Source organism: Myripristis murdjan, chromosome 4 (genome assembly GCF_902150065.1).
Source record: "Myripristis murdjan chromosome 4, fMyrMur1.1, whole genome shotgun sequence".
Lineage (NCBI taxonomy): Eukaryota > Metazoa > Chordata > Actinopteri > Holocentriformes > Holocentridae > Myripristis > Myripristis murdjan.
Window position 1 is genome coordinate 9,761,437 of NC_043983.1, and position 16,781 is coordinate 9,778,217.

Below are 16,781 nucleotides of genomic sequence, written 5' to 3' on the forward strand. Positions count from 1 at the left end.
CCAACTCAAGCACTCGAGAGCGGTGTGAATGGCTTTTTAATGCCTGCTAACAGCCGGGGTATTTAGCAGGATGGAGCGATGGAAGAAGGCATAGAAGGATGGGAAGGATGGAGATAGGGTGGGAGTGATGACAGTGTGCTAACGGGACATCCCAGTCGACCGCTACCGCAGCACTGCTGCCCTTGGCACGGGCGGTCACGCCGGAGCTGTAGGACTCGAGTCCACACTTAGTTTTATTGCCATCCAGAGCAAATTTTGAAAGCCTCGGTCTTGTCTTTGACTCTGACCTAATTTGTCTTGGTCGCATCTCAGATATTTTTCTTGAGGTCTTGTCGTTTTGCCTGAGACCAGCGCAAATGATCTCTCAATTATGTGGAAATCACCAGGGTGTTTCTCTCCAGTGCTCTATACTGTATAGATGAATGTCCAGCTGCCCATATTAAATTTATTTATTTTTGGGCGATACAGTCCAACACAAGTATTATAAAATGTCCAGTACTACTCCAATAACAAATTTGCACATGATTATGGCATTGGCCAGATTAAAGTGTGGGCTGTCTCGACTTGGGTTTGACTCCTGTTTGAGCTCAGCTTTGACTCACGCTCACATAGAGCCGCTGCCGGCCGTGTCTTGGACTTGAAAGAGGCCACTACAGCACGTACTTACATTTTCCTGCCTCGAAACACAGCAGAGTAACACAGTATCCCTGTCTGAAACCTTGTAAGCCTGCAACTGTGTCTGCAGGTTTGTTGGAAGCCTGGAAACGAATGTGCACAAAATCACAATTCTTTCATCCTCTCCCATTCTCTGGACTCCATTCCTGGAAAAGTCAGGCCACTTGATATGTATCCAGATATTGTCAACACCAGTGATTTGTACAACCGATGGCAACAAGCCCTGTGCGAATCTATGTGTGTTTGTGTGTCCGTTTCTCTGCATCCTGTGTGCGTCCGTATCTGTCTTCCCACGTGTGTATGTTCAGTCTTTCATTCCCGGACAAGAAACAGGCTCACAGATCAGACCTTTGACCTCGACTAACTGATATTCAGCTAAAATAAATAGCTGAAATGAATAAATAAAACAAGGTATGTGAGCTCTGCAGATGCTGCCGCAAACATTGTATGTGTCTTGTCACTGCAAGTAATGAATTAGTGGATTGCCAAGGGAAGAAGTTCTGCCAAATAAAAGGAGACTGTTGCTACTGTCAGAGAAAGCAAACCAGCACGTCCAATTATTGTCAAAGCCGGCTTCGCAGCAAAAGCACACTTATCCTCTGACTGACAAAGGAGCGTTTTGCCAATGAAAACTTTACTCATAAAACATGAATAAATAATGCTGTAACGTATCGGTCCAAGTGCAAATTCTGAAAAACATAAAGAGACACGAGGTTTTCCGTGCAGCGAGAGGCTGTGTTGCTGCCGAGAGCCAGTGCTGACGCAAGAGAGCTGCTCAGGTCATATCAACCACATAAACTCCACTATCAAACCGAGGCAGCGCTGCTGTTTACACAAAATAGTCCCTTAGGCAAACAAAAGCTCAGAGTCTCCTGGAAGACCATGGGAAGAGAACATGAGGAGGAGGACGAGGAGGGGAAGAGGCGCAGGCGAAAAAAAGGGAAGAAAAAATGCCAAGGCGATGGTCATAGAGGGAAAAGGAAACAGACACATTCTTATTCGTGCATGTGGCTCTGATGTCGACGTAGTGAAGGTGATTCACATCGAATGCAGACCAGAGTTTGTCTCTCGGTGCGTTTAGTTTGGCTCAGACTGCCTGTGCATAAGGAGAAAAGTTACCTACACAACCTCTAAAGGTGCACGATACGAAATTTCCAAGGGTTGATTTAAGTGAGGACCCTGTAGACTCAGCTGACAAAAACTGTGGAATAAGCAATAAGTCATTCCCTCTGCAGAACAGATTTGGAGTGGTGTTATGTTTTCACCCCCTTACATTTTTTCTGTTTGTTTGTTTGCTAGCAGGATATTTCAAGCCATTATGAACGGATTTGTGTGAAACTTTGTGGAAAGATGTGTCATGTGGCAAGGAAGAACTGATGTACTTTTCACACCAGTTGACCAAAGAGTGTGTGGCAGTGAGTGTGATTAACTTTTGGTGAATATCATGTGGAACTGGCCTATCCTGACAGTTGCATAGTCCTCACAGAGATATCTCGTGTAGTTTTGTGATGTTATATTTCTATGCATTTTTTTTCCAAGTCTGAACTTTGGCTTTGCTCTGTTTTTGGTAGACTTTAACTGAACTAGCAGAGTTTCTGCTGGGAGTAAAATGTGTCAGTGCCCTTTCCTCCTCTTTGAAACCTGCTGCCAAAATGGAGAGACCCAAACCCCTGAACCTTAAAACCGCTGAGGCACCCGAACCGCCGAGCCTCCCAGCGCTGAATGTGCCGTTTAAACAAGGCAGCTCCTCCTCACACCTCGCCCACACCCCGCAACCCCCCAACCACACTCCCCTGGGGCGGCCTGATTATTTGTCAAAACCATCAGCAGTTTCTATGCAAGAAAAAAACAGAACTCAGAGAGTGTGAAGTCTGGTTTAAGTCTGCTTGATGTTCCAGGAATTCCATCCGTCCTCACGGATGGTGCGGAGACTTTTTTTTTTTTTTTTTTTTTTTTTGGTTGGGAGCGTGCCAGCTTTTAGAGAAACGGTGAACATTCTCCTCCACTGAAGCAATTTTCTTGCGTTCTCTTGTTTGCGGAAAAAAAAATAAAATGCTTATCTTGGATCGGTCGCCTTCGTCAGCGCACCAGTGATTGTGGATGAAATCATTTTGAAGGATGTCTGGTTTGGGGTCAGTGTTTTTTTTTTTTTTTTCTGGGGCAGCACTGCCCACCCAGGAGGACCTGCTGATCTGGCTCTTGTAAAAAGCAACTCGATTCCACTTTCTCTCCCAGAGAAACACAAATAAATTCCTTTTAATCAGCCATGGGCTCTTCGGGGGCTCATTTGGAAGGAATGTAATTGAAACTTAAAGTAACATTATTCATAAGGTGAAATGTGCTTTGGTAAGCTTGATTTCTCTCTCCCACAGCTGGCCTTTGATATACTCCGGGGTAATCTTGGAGCGGTTTACATGAAGACACGATTATTGGAGTCGGCATGGAAGCGGGCTTTGAAAATGTCTAGGAATAGTCGCTGTGGATTGCAAAACGCGAGTAGGAAGACGTTTCAACAAATGATTAAACACAAATGCTCTCCTTATCATGGGAAACCTTTGGCTCTCACTTCCTGTCTGTCTTCTTCCCGTGTTCCCGGCCTGCCTCCCCTCCGCTGGCTTCTGTCACTCTCTGGAAGTGCTGAGGGGAAAAGGTCCCGAGTTCAGCTCCTCTGAAAGGGGATCCAAACCGCGTGCTAACGAGAATGCCAAGCCTAACAGGGACTGACAGCTCATCGCAGTGAAGAGCGCTGTGTGTGTACGTGTGCGTTCAGAGGACTGGGGGTTGATGCCGGAGCGTGCCAAATATCTGTGTGCATTTATTTTGAGAAGGCAAACATCCCTGGCGAAGCTTAATAACTCACTTATTTTGTCACACCCGTCCATGCAGGAATGCACCCCTACACACGTAAACACACACGGAGATGTGTCAAAGTGCACGTGCACTTACACACACACACACACACACACACAGAATCAGAATGACACAGATATATGCCTCGCACATGTTTTGGTCAGTCAGCAGTGATAATCTATGGGAACTTGATTGGAAAACTAAGGGGTTAAGTGGCCCACCACCCCCCTACTCAACTCCATTGTGGCTGCAACCACCAGCTCTCTCCACCCATCTATCTGGGCTGAGATGAAAAGCAGATGGGTCAGCGGGGTAGAGAGAAAGACAGAGATTGAGAAGGAAAGAAAGAAAGAAAGAGAAAAAGAGGAATGGATCAAGGCGGGCAAGTGAGATGAAGGCACAGAAAAATCCCGACAGAAAGGTGGGGAAGAAAAAAGCGGCAAATGAAAATTGCGCAGGGAGAACGACAGGGGAAGGAAAGCAGGCCAGGGAGCCGGAGAGACAGAGAGCGAGAGGGAGATAAAGACGGCGGAGAGGTCAGGCTGGGAGCGAGGGAACAGTCAGCCATTCTCAGATGAAAGGAATCCACCCAATCCCCTCAATGATAAACATGTGTCTGTGTCACCCGTCCCACAAGTCTGCTCCGTCTGTGTGTGTGTGTGCGCGTGCACTGCATAGTTGTTCTCTGTCACCGACACTCTGACTCCTGACACCGACAGTGCCGGTGATGATACACCAGCACACACACACACACACACACACACACACACACACAGACACCTCGTCCACCATTTTGGCAACAGCAGAAGAGACACGCTGGATGAGTGTGAACTGACACAAGCCATTGCATCCCCCCGACACACACCGAGACATGGCCTCCGAATGTCTCCTCTCCTCTCCTCCAATCAAATACCCTCCACCCCGACCCCACCAGCAAGAGCAGTAAAAATTGAACTCCCCTCCCGACCTCGGGAGAGAGACAGGCTGAGAGAAGGGCCTCTGTGAGCCTCTGTTGATTCACCCACCTTCCTGGACTGTTGCCATGGCCACTGCCTGGCCTGAAATGAACCAGGAGGGAGTGGGTGAGGCAGCGAGGTGAAGAAGGAGGGACAGTTAGATAAAGGGGAGAAAGAGAGGGAGATTGTTTTTGTCTTCATATGGTAAACAGTCTTCTTGTTCAAAAAGGGCCTACAAACATATAAGTGTGCGCCCTGTTTTTTTAAGTCCCAGCATGTGTTTTTTTTTTTGTGCGAGTTGATGCGAGTGTGTGTTTTATTGTGTGTTACTCCCTTGTGCTATTTTGACACCGATGATTGCGGCGCGGGGAGAATTTATTTGCGGGAGCAGCGCCGTGCTATTGCTCCCTCTCCATTCTCCTGCTGCAGCGCGAAAGCCTCAAAGTATTTTCACGTCAGCTGCAACCAACGTGGACTGTGACAGACGCGGTCGGCGAGGCCCAGTGTGTGCACATGTGCGTGCGCGAGTGTGTTTGTGTGTTCTCCACCGACGGCCCGGCATGGAGCCATTGAAACCACGGCTACTCACCCGTGACCACACGCCAATGAGTGGGTCACTGGCACACATTCATGCATGCAGACGAACACATAAACACACACATGTATGCGCGCACACACACTCTCTCTCTCACACACACACACACACACATACACACACAACCACACAGGGCATGCATGGACTCTGGTACTACATTATGTGACTCCATTTCCACTCAATTAACTTTGACAGATATTATTTTCAGTGACACTCAAGTGTAGTGTGTTAGTGTGTCCTTGCTTTAGTGAACACACAGGAGCCTCAATCTAATCTAAATTAGTGTAAAAGTCGATGCGTAGCTGGTACTAAACCAACAGTGATCTAATAAAATCCCATGTGTTAATTAAGATAGGCTTTAGCCCAGCAGGGAGTGTGGTGAGATGGAAACGGAGAACTTGGTGGGGAGAAAAAAAAAAAAAAGTTGTAGTAGGCCTACAGTGAGACAAGGTCACCAAACAATGTGTACACACACACACACACACATACACATTCCCACATACACACACTCACATGCTCCATAGTTTACTCCAGGGCAGGGATTTCTTAACTTTCTCAATCTTGGACAAAGTAAAAAAAAAAAAAAAACTCAGCCCGAGTGACCCATTCTTCTCAGACCATGTCAATGCAACTTACCAGAAACAGGCTAATGACCCATTTTGGGCTCAGACCAAAAAGTTTGAAGAAACACGGGTCTATTTTGTAGCTCGGAACAGAGAGGGGATGTCTTACATATCTGACAGTAACAACCAAATAAACAGCTCTGGAAACTCAAAGCAGCTTTGATGGGAAATTGTTTCCTCTGTGGTGAGACTTGGCCCATTAAGCCGAGGTGTATGCACACGTGCGTGTGTGTGTGTGTGTGTGTGTGTGTGTGTGTGTGTGCACGTGTGTTTGTGTGTGGTGGCCCCAGGGCCAATTCAGGCAGACAGTTGGTCTGTGGTCTCAGGCAGTGATCAAGAGTGAGATAACACCAGGGTTAGGGCAGGGTCACTGGGTACTGGTGTTTGTCTGTATGTGTGTGTTAGTGTGTGTCTTTGTGTGCATGTGTGTGTTCTTACCGCTGCCCCATGTGAACAAGAACGTTGTTTTACCTCCAAATGTTGCATTGTTTCCACCCTGACACCGTTGTGTGTCTGTGCTCTATCAAACCGCTTCCTGACAACATTTCCCTGATCATTTTGGCTCCTGCAGCACAATACAAGCCTCAGTTTTATTCTCACACTTGAACCGTCACCAGTCTTCATGTATAGCAAATGTGTTGTTTGTAAAAATACAGGGATCTGCATTAATGCACCCTCCACTCATTAAAACCCAACACTGGTTTCACAGACATGGACTAAGCCCAAGCCTGAGGTTGAACATCTTTTAAAAAAGTTCCTAAATTAGCGACAGCAGTGCAGTCAAATGTCTGCATTAATCAAGTCAAAGAGGGCCGGTATAGACCAAATTTATTAGAGACACACTTAAGTTTCACATTTTAATGCCAAAACCAAACTCATCACAAAATTAAATATAATGTCATATTAAAAAAAATAGTATTAGTAGTATTTCAAGTAATTCATAGTTCTAGCATTTACAACATCTGGAAATTCTGTCAGAAAAAAGTGCAAAACACAGAAAGCTACAGTAAAATTATATATATATGTATATATAGTTTCAAAGGTTTTTCAAAATTACTAGCACTCCTTTGCCCTAACCAGCAGTCCCTACTCATCACATCCAAGTAGGTTGAAACAAACTATAAAATGGCACTGATCTCTGATACTGCCATTACTGCTGCTTCTGCTGGTGAGGGGTATTATTCTTTATTTGCTTTCCAGTGAGGACAAACTGGAGAAGCTGTGATCTTGTTTATCCAGGCCGCCTCCCGTCTCCCTCAGCCCGCCCCTCGGTCGGTCTGGCCTGCTAGACGATTAGCGGCCCGTTTAAAGCCACAATCCTGTGATTTGTTGTTCAGGGTGACCACAGCCCCTCAGCGCTGCTGACCACGTCGGCCCTGGAGCCACACACACACACACACGCATACACACACAGACGTGCATGCACGTGCACACACACACATGCACACAGGGATAGACATGCCCACGTATATATTTACACCCCACACACACACACACACTGAAACATGGGTCGTTCCCACAGGCTGATTCCCTCTGTCAGAAGTCTGCGCTGAGCTGTGGTCCAAACCCAATGTTTTCCCTAATAGAGGGTATGGGTGCTAAAACTATTAGAGGCAGCAATCATAGTCTTAATCATATTGGATTTCTTCATACCAAGCACTTTCCCTGGGAGGCTGCAGGGCTCACAGCTCTGGGTGGTTGGATTTTGGGTGGATCGTGAAAGAAAGAATGAAAGACAGAAAGAATAAGAAATTGATAAGCAAACAAAGAAGATCTATGTCTGTTGATTTAGGCCTGCATGTGTCTGTATGTGGAACAGAGTGGGCCTGTGTGTTTGCATTCACGCACAGTATGCGCATGCCTGTGTGTACGTGCTGTAGCGGTGTTTAGCAAACTGCGGCTTGATTGTGGGGAGGCCTCGGGGTCCGGCTCAGACAGAACAGTACCAGGCTTCTGATAATGACACAATATCGAGATAAAGGAGCGGCCAAGAATGTGACAGAGTGAAATGAAATGGGCAATGGAAATATGCGGCACAGATTCATGACGAGGATAAATTCATGTGCGCACCAGACGTGGCAAAATTTAATTCCCCGCCTGCTCTGTGCTCATATCATTACCTCTCATTGAGTGCCATGCGCATGCACACACACACACACACACACACACACACACATAGGAACCAGTCCAGTAGACCATGAACTGAAACATAAAACACCCTCACCTTTACCCATATCTCACCATCTTCTACCATCCTCTGTCTTTTTCTGTCTCTATTTTTTCCTCTTTCACACACACTCACACACACACACACACACACACACACACCACGCACAAATGAATCAAGGTTGTAAATAAATGAGGGAGATTATATAAACATTCTCTAAGCCTTGGCGTGGGCTCAAATCAACAGAGCCGAGCGCCTAAACTGCAGATTTATGAAATAATGAGAGTCTTATGAGGGCAGTAAAATGCCCCGTCTCTGATGTGATGGCCAGCCCCATTCCTCGTCAAGGCCAGCTAGAGGAAGAGCTACTAATCTATAGCCAACATTAACCCCTCCACCAGCTGTCAGGACTCTGCCTTCCACCTCCAAACCCCTGGCAGCACACACGAGTTATGTCCCGTATCCTATCTCTGTGCGTTCTCCCCTCACCGCCTCCCACTCGGGGCTTCTGTAAGTTTTCCTGACTGTTTATTTGTCTGTTTTTCTCTGTCTCCATGTTGGCTTCGCTGCCTTGTTCCCTGCCCTCCCACGTTCTTACACACACACACATGCACGCACACACGCACATTTGCAAGGAGGTAACTAGTTAAGAATATTAAGTGTGACAGACAGAGGTGGCATATTACGTACGTGTTTTGTCCTAAAGGTTACATGAATTTATACAACCTAAGAGAAAAATGTCAGTAGCATAAAAGTCAACAAAGCAAAGTTGCTGGTTTCCATGGTAATCAAGTCTCTGGTAATGTAATATAAGGTAACGTTGCATGGCGTAGTGTAACACAACATGACATGGCATAACATGATATAACATAACGTAATATAATGTAGCATAACATTAACTACTTTACAGTTAACCAGCCAGCTCCATGTAACTGGTAAAAATCATTTCAGTGGTTCCAGGCTATACTCCTGCCATCATATGATAGTTGCTGTAAAAACCATCTTCCTAGTCAACTGGTTTTTACACCTAGAAAATTGAAAGTTCTGTAAGTATATGGAAAATATAGTGCTCTCATATCAGTCACACTCCACCATTAATTGTAAATAAATACCGATTTAATGCTACTTCTATCGTGCATGCTTATTAAAACCCCAAATCAACTCTGGCTGTCATAAAACAGGCCCTGTTTTTTGTTAAGTTAACATTTTGTAAGCGCTCTCTTTTGATATAGACTTGAAAAATTGCAATATTCCTTTACTTTCCTGTTTCCTCACCATCTGACTTGAACACTTAACAAAATGTAACTATGGGAATCTGTCCAACCTCTAGCTCCCTTGCCATATGACGTGAGCGTGGCATAGAAGGAATTGATTATGTGTGAACCATTTTCACGTAAGATGCATTGAAAAACTCCAATGTGTGTTATTTTTCACAACCTCGACTTTGTATCGGGGGGGGGAGGTTTTTCCTCTTAGTTGATATTGCCAGGATCTCTGTTTCTGCCTAGGACCCACTTGTATGCTTTATTAAAATCTGACAAAGGAGGCTGCTTTAAAAAATAAGCTTCCTATTTATCTTATTTGATGCTTAGGAACCTAAAAATGTCGACTTTCTATCTAGAAACGCCACTTCAATAGGAAGAGCGAGTGTTTTCCTGCGTCCTGTCCTCTGTCTCTGCCTTGATTCCCCTCGTTTTTCCCCGTCTCTGCGTTGCACTGTTTGTGTCAGTCTCTTTCACGCACACGTGTAAACACAAACAGACACAGACAAACACATGCTTGAACGTGTGCGCAAACACAAACACTTGTTTTCTTTGACTCTCTCTCCTGCAAACTTGATTAAATGCTCGGTCGATGCAGATGGACTCATTTATGGCTGCACATAAACTTGATGAATTCCTCCTCCATCCTCCTCATTTTTCATCACGGGCCCAGCAGCTGCTTCAGCTGAGTTGTCAGTGTGAACAGGTCCTGCTACTCGGTGATGGGAACCGTAGATTCGGGGCAACAGGATATAGCAAAGCCAAGACTTCTGAACTGCTGTAATTAAGAGTAGCACTTTGGAAGTCTCCCAGCCGACATCCTGGCCTGCTCTCTTCATGAATCTCAGGCTTTTTTTCCTCAAATGTTCACTTTACCCGCAGCGAGTCGCTGAATCACAGGCCATGCCGACGTTCAATCATTTTCTGAGGTGAGGAAGCGTCTACAGCCGCACTGTAGATGTGAAACGGGCCATCATGCTGAATGCAATAAGTCAGATTTAACATCACCGAGTTTCCACGCTTGAAAATTGGAGATCAAGGGGGAAAAAAAAGTGTAATTGTGGGAAAGAGGGTATAACAAACACCATGAGTCACTGCCAGGGTCTCACTGTGTTCTTCTTTGAAACTAAACTAATTTCTTACACAAAATGTTTTTTTTTTTTTTTTTTTTTCTTGTGTGGAAAAAAACTCTTTAACCTCTTAAGATCCGCCAGACACATCAGTGGGTTCGTCGTTACAAACGCATGCTGAGCTTTGTTCAAACCCGCAGAACTTTATTTTAAATTCTCGCGGAGATCCCCAAGGTTTCCAGTGATCCCAGAGATGTCCTGCTGAATTACAGGGAAATGAGTATAAAATGAGGCATAAGATCTTTTCTGTTTGAAATAACGCTGCAGCCATAAAGCATTGCATATTTTACATTTCTACAACTGAAGCCACTTAAAGCGAAATTTAAGGGGCACATCAGAATGTAAGAGGATAATAGTTTGAATTATGAGGTGAAACACGTTTAGGAGGATTGTTGGGAAGGCCGAATGTCACTTTGATCACTTTGTTGTAAACGTCACATTTTCACTCCCTCCACCCGTTTTCCCTCCTCTTTCCTTTTTTCTCAGCTGTCATTTTCCTTTTCCTCCCTACTTTCTCCTCCGCTGTCCCGGCCTCTGATCGCGCTCCACTCACCTCTCGCTCCGCGTTATCCCCTCTGTCCATCACCAGGCCGCTTGGCTGTCATTTAAAGGCTGGTGTCGCGAGGGTGGAGTTGTCTGTGTGTGTTTGTGTGTGTGTGTGTGAGAGAGAGATCCGTCCCTGTGATCGTTCCAGACGGAGGAAGTGGATTAAGAAGTGTTTGAGTGTACCGAGACACCCCCCCACCCCCGCCCCACCCCTCTACCACCACCGCAAGCCGGTCCAAAGCGTGAAAAGCGTGCACACTGGCTGTTAGCTGGCTCTCCATCTGCTTTCCATTCACACCGTACACTGCACAAAGAGAGAGAGAGAGAGAGAGGGAGAGAGAGAGAGAGAGAGAGAGAGAGAGATGGCAGGAGTTTGCATGAAGTACTTCTGTGATTAGAGCAGGGATGATGGAGTTAGTGTGTGTGTGTGTGGGTGTTGTGTGTGTGTGTGTGTGTGAGTGCGGGTGTGACAAAGCAAAATGGCAGGAGTTGTTGACAGCCTGTCTGATACAGACACTCTCCTCATCATTCTCAATCTGAACACACAACACACACCCATATGTATTCCCATACCCCCCCACACACATACACACACATACACACACACCATAAACACACATTAACAGTGACACAGTCATGACCTCAGAAGGTAGCCTGATTTTCATTTCATTTCACTTCAACTACGTCTTCATCAAAACTATATAGGTGGTGTATGGTGTATGCATCCCTATGTGAGTGTGTGTGTGTGTGGAGAGGACAGAGTGAGGTGTGGCGGGGTAACTTCTCCCCCCGTAATGCAAGAAAAGAGGCAGCCCACAAATACTTTCCACCATTAAAATGATTTTATTTTTTTGTCTTTTGAAGGTATCAGGAGTCTCTCTGGCGCTCCGACAGCTGAAAACGCTGGCTGACAAATCTCTGTGAACTATAGAGGAGCAGCCCCTGCACGTGCATGTGTGTGTGTGTGTGTGTGTGTGTGAGTGTGTGTGTGCGTCTCCTCCACGCTCGACCTCAGACAGCCTGTTCTCATTGGGGAGATGATTTGGACGCTCCTTCTTTGTGGATGTGCTGACAGATCGTTTTGAAAATATAATAGAGTGCATTGGAAGCAACAGAGCAGCGTGACCCTCGGGCACAGTGTGACCCCCCCCCTCAAAAGCCCTCATTTAACACTCACACACACACACATGCACACACAACACCCTAACTATCTGTGCTCTTTATTTCATGCCCCAAGGTATACAACCTCGCTCTCTCTCTCTCTCTCTCTCTCTCTCTCTCTCTCTCTCTCTCTCACTCTGTCTCTTTCTCCGGGCTGACTGCTTGCATGAAATTGGACATTTCTCCTACTGATTTGCCATGAAATGGTGTGTTTGTCTGGGATTACGCCGCGTTAGCCTCAGCATACGGCCTAATAAAGCCGTGACTGAGGGGAGCACGGAAGGGGAGGAGAGGAGAAGAGGGGAGAGGGGAGAATGGAGAGGAAAAAGACGAGGAGAGGAGGGGAAAAGGACGAGGAGAGGTGAAGCAAAGGGAGAGAAAGGCCGACAGACAGAAGGGCACTGTGCGGTCTGGACAAACACTGTCCACACAGCGCTGTAGTGAGGACAGATACAGCACATATGGAAACACACACACACACACACACACACACACACACACACTCGTACACGCCCACATGTGCACACAAACAGACATGTACGAGCACCTGTTGGCGCGAAATGGAGCACAGGAAGGAGGAAGAAGATGAAAGCAAAGTAAACACAGATCAGTGACAGTGGTGGAAGGAAAGCCACCATCAAACGGAGAGAGAGAGAGAGAGAGAGAGAGGAGAGAGAGAGAGAGAGGGATGGAGAGAGAGAGAGTGGGCGAGGGTGGGGAAGATGAAGGGATGTCGTTGAAAAGTGTTTCAGCTGCATAATCTAGTGTTTTCATCTGCGTGAGCACATAACCTGGGTGGGGAGCGAGAGAGGGATCAGGGGAGCCGGCGGATGGGAGATGGAAGAGAGGGGGATAGAGGAGTTCAGAGGGAGGGAGGACAGGTCTCAGGGTGGGAGAGCTGTAAGGTGGAGGGATGGTGGAGGACAGGGCCGGGCCAGCTGTGCTCCAGACCTGTTAGGGAGAGATAGAAGAGGAGGAGGAGGAGGAGGAGGAGGTGAGGGGCAGTAGGTCCGCTCCCTCCTTTCTTCTCTCTACCTCTCTTGGCTTAACTGTAAACAGCTGGCCTCGCCTCCCTCTTTCTCTCTTTGACTCTTATTTTTTACATTATGTGCTCTCGTTCCCCCCCGCTGCGTCTCTTCCACCCATTCCTCCCTTTTCTCGCTCACCCTCTCCCTTTTTTCTTCTCATGCCATCACTCGTTTTAATGCGCACGCTTTATTTCTCCTCTCCCACCCCTGCTTTTTTTTTTTTTCCTCCTCCATTTCCACCCCTCAAACAAACACATATGCGCAACATGGAGACATTAACTCATACATAATAGCCTCTCAATCATGTCCCTTTCATATGGAAATTGTAATTTTTTTTTTTTTTTTCCAGAGCCGTGGTCGGCTGAATTGTGCTATATGTTACTGAAGTGGCCGACGTGACTCTCAATGTTACGCTCCGCAGAGGAAATACACATCTGCCTGTCACACAGTACAAACAAGTCCAATACAATCTGCTGTGATTCAGTCATAATATCAGATATATGATGATGTATATGATGATATGCACACAAATGCACACCCACACACACACACACACCGTAAACTATTTTCCTCAAAGTGCACACGCTATAAAAAGTTGAGTTGACATGACATCATTCAAGCGTCATAGAAATGAGCTGTGATAATTGAAAGCTACACACACTGTACATGCAGAACTGCACACACACACGCACACACACACACACAAACCCTAGGAGGAATCCCCTGTTTAAAAGTGACTGAATTTTCATTCTAACTGTCTGGATCCATGTAGTTTCTCAATCTGGATCCGTTTTTTCCTCCATTACACAATTTATCTTCATGCAGGAGATTATGTGCTGCTCTCATGTTTCAACCGGACCTCAGATGTGGACTTTGTAAAGGACAAATCATTCTTTGGGAATTATTCTGTCTAGAGCCATTAACCCGAGCAAAGCGGACTGGGGGAGATAAGAGAGAGTGGCCGGGCTCTGGGTTAGGGCTGAGAAGCCATGTTTTAAACATACATGACTGTTTCTCCGCGCTCGTTTTACATGCAGCGGAGAAGACCCAGCTCATCTGGTTTGGATAGCATCACACATCATAATGGGTACCGGATAAATCCAATGGAATTCAATGAGAGTCTTGTCCTGGGGAAAAAAAAAAAAAAAAGAAGAGGATTGTCTGTGAAATTGGTTAGGATCAGTGGAAGGCAGGAGGAGATTAGCTCAGAATGACCTGAGTCCAGGTGTACACTGTAAAAAAGTAAATCTTAACACATAATTCATCTTATTTTCCTCAAAACAAAATGAAAAATAATCTGACCATCTATTCAATTTCACTTATCTCGGTAAATTTGTAGAAGCGTCAGGGCGGACCCCAGATCAGGGCATAACACTTCACTGTTTTGTCAAAAATCTGTAAAAAAAAAAAAAAAAAAAAAAAAAAAAAAAAAAAAGTTCCACTGGAAGCAAGAGGAATTATCTCAATCGCAATCTATCGCACTTTCTCCTCATTTACTCTCTAGCTCACTCCACTGCCACTGGACTCTCTCTCTCTCTCTCTCTCTCTCTCTCTCTCTCTCTCTCCCTCCCTCGTCTGAAACCAGAGCTGACCTGACTGTGGTTTTCCAGAACATTAGCGAAGGCAGAGGGAGCAAAATTGTCGCACAGCAAACCTTTTCTTTTTGTTGAGTTCATATTTGACTTGGGTGCATTTGTGTGAGGGTCCAAGGAGGCTGTGCATCCTCGGACTGACAGGCAAAACATTTTTATTTGGTAGATTTTGCAGCTTGAGTGTTGCATATTAACATTTTTTTCCCCCCATACTTCCCATTCAGTTCAAATATATTCTAAACCCATTCATTCAAATATATTGAAACCCCTGTATTATATCACAATTGAGTGCTAACTCCTCGGCCCAAGTCCAAACACCAGAGAAGCAGTGATATGCAGGCAGCACCTCTGTATTTTCTCTTCTCCTGGGGGCAAAGGAGAAAAGTCTGAGCACCGGAGAGAAGGGGAGATCCTCGTGGCAGAGATCTGCACGCTACTGAGTGCTCTCTTCCAGTTTCTTTTGTTTTGATATGGCAGTGTGTGAAAGAAAAAAATATTTTTTCAAATTATTACTTTCCCACAAACCAGCATGTTTTCACTTTTTTCAAATCAGAAAATGGCTTTTTTTCTCATCATGCTGACATTGCATGTAATTGTGTACAGCACTGATACTGTCATGGTTTACAAGTGTGTCTCATGGAGGCGCTGTTTTCATTTATATAAAATAAAATAAAATAAAATAAAATAAAATAAAATAAAATAAAATAAAGAAAATGGCAAAAATAGTAAAAGAAGGATCAATCATCATGGACAGCTCTCCTCATTCTCCTGTCATACATAGACCTACAGTACTGTTCAGGTGTCCCTACTTTTCCGCACAGATTTATGCTTTAACCCACAGCCCTGGGCCCTTGGTGAAAGAAAACAAAAAGTAGCACAATTTCCCCCATCAGTTTCCACTGCTGTTTCACACCCCTACCCCCGCCCTCTATCTTTCTGTTTGCCTCCTGCCCTCCTCTGTGGGCATTCACAGCAAGGGGCCAGCTGTGGGCCTTTTCACTGCAGATCAAACGATACTTTATTATTTTCTCTGTTTTTCAAGGAGGCAGGAAAGCTGGGATGACTGGCGCAGCGGCAGCGCTGCCAAGTCAAACAGCAGGGTTTGTTTGTGGACAAGTGTAGGGAGAGCAGGGGCGACCCCCCTCTCCTCCGTCCCCTACAGGCTCTTATTAAGAGGACAGACAGGAGGCGCTGGGGACCAGAGAGGTTTATATGTGCGTGCTGGTCATGGGACATGGGAGACTAGGGGGGGGGGAGAAGAAGGGAACCAGGGCAAAGAAGGACAGGACAGTAGTGGAGGTGGAGAGAGTGAACTTTTGGCAGAGGAAAAAGGGATAACGAAGAGACAAAGGGGATAGATTTTGGAGGATTTTTACCATTCCAGCGGGGTGGGGGTTACTGTCCATGACCGGAACCAACCCAGCTGAGGCCTGAGAGAAAGGGTGAAGGCGAGAAGAGGGGAAGGAAGGAGGAAGGAGAGGGAAGAATGGGTGGCTTTCTGTTGAAGCTGGGAGCAGCAGGCCTCTGCCACTGGGATTGTCCCTCTGGTAATCCCTGGATTTCCTGGGCTGAGACAGGAGATAGACCAGGCAGGGTGAGAGACTTAGTGAGTCAGATAGAGAGAGAGAGAGGAGAGAGTGTGGGAAGAGAAAGAGAAAAAGACAAAGTGGGGAAACGACGTCCAAACCGGAAGGACTGTCTAACTGAAAAAAAAGAGAAAGGTCTTTTGTAGTTTGCATAGTTCAGGGAATGCTTAGTGACAAATGTGGTGTGTGTCCCCAAAAGTGTGTGACTGTGAACGCATATGTGTGTGCATGCAGACAATTGTATGTGCGATGGTGGGTGATAGTATGTGCATAATTATTAGCGTGTGTGCTTATGGAAGTCGGTGCTTGTGTTTGTGTGTGTGTGTATGCATGTGTGTGTATGGTGGGTATTAAGAGGGATAAAGATTTGGAATAGAAAGAGGTTCTGGCTTGCTGTAGCCGATGCCAGATGTGATCAGTTGAAAGCGCTGCTTACCTTCACATGAGCAAACGTTACACACAGAAAGGCGCGGAGGGGTTGTAAAAATATTTTGGCAATGCTCTGATGCTGGAGGTCGCATTTTAGGCATTTTTATGTTTGAATGTTGCTTTTACAGCCCTTGACAGGTTACACGGTTCCATGGAAGAGAGACAAAAAAAAAATCTAAAG

At 45.8% G+C, this 16,781-nt stretch overlaps 1 protein-coding gene across 1 annotated transcript in view; it reads left to right on the forward strand.

Moving 5' to 3' along the window:
* trabd2b (TraB domain containing 2B) overlaps nt 1-16,781 on the forward strand; it is a 75,501-nt gene that overhangs the window by 18,195 nt on the left and 40,525 nt on the right. The gene's annotated exons all lie outside the window — the stretch shown is intronic.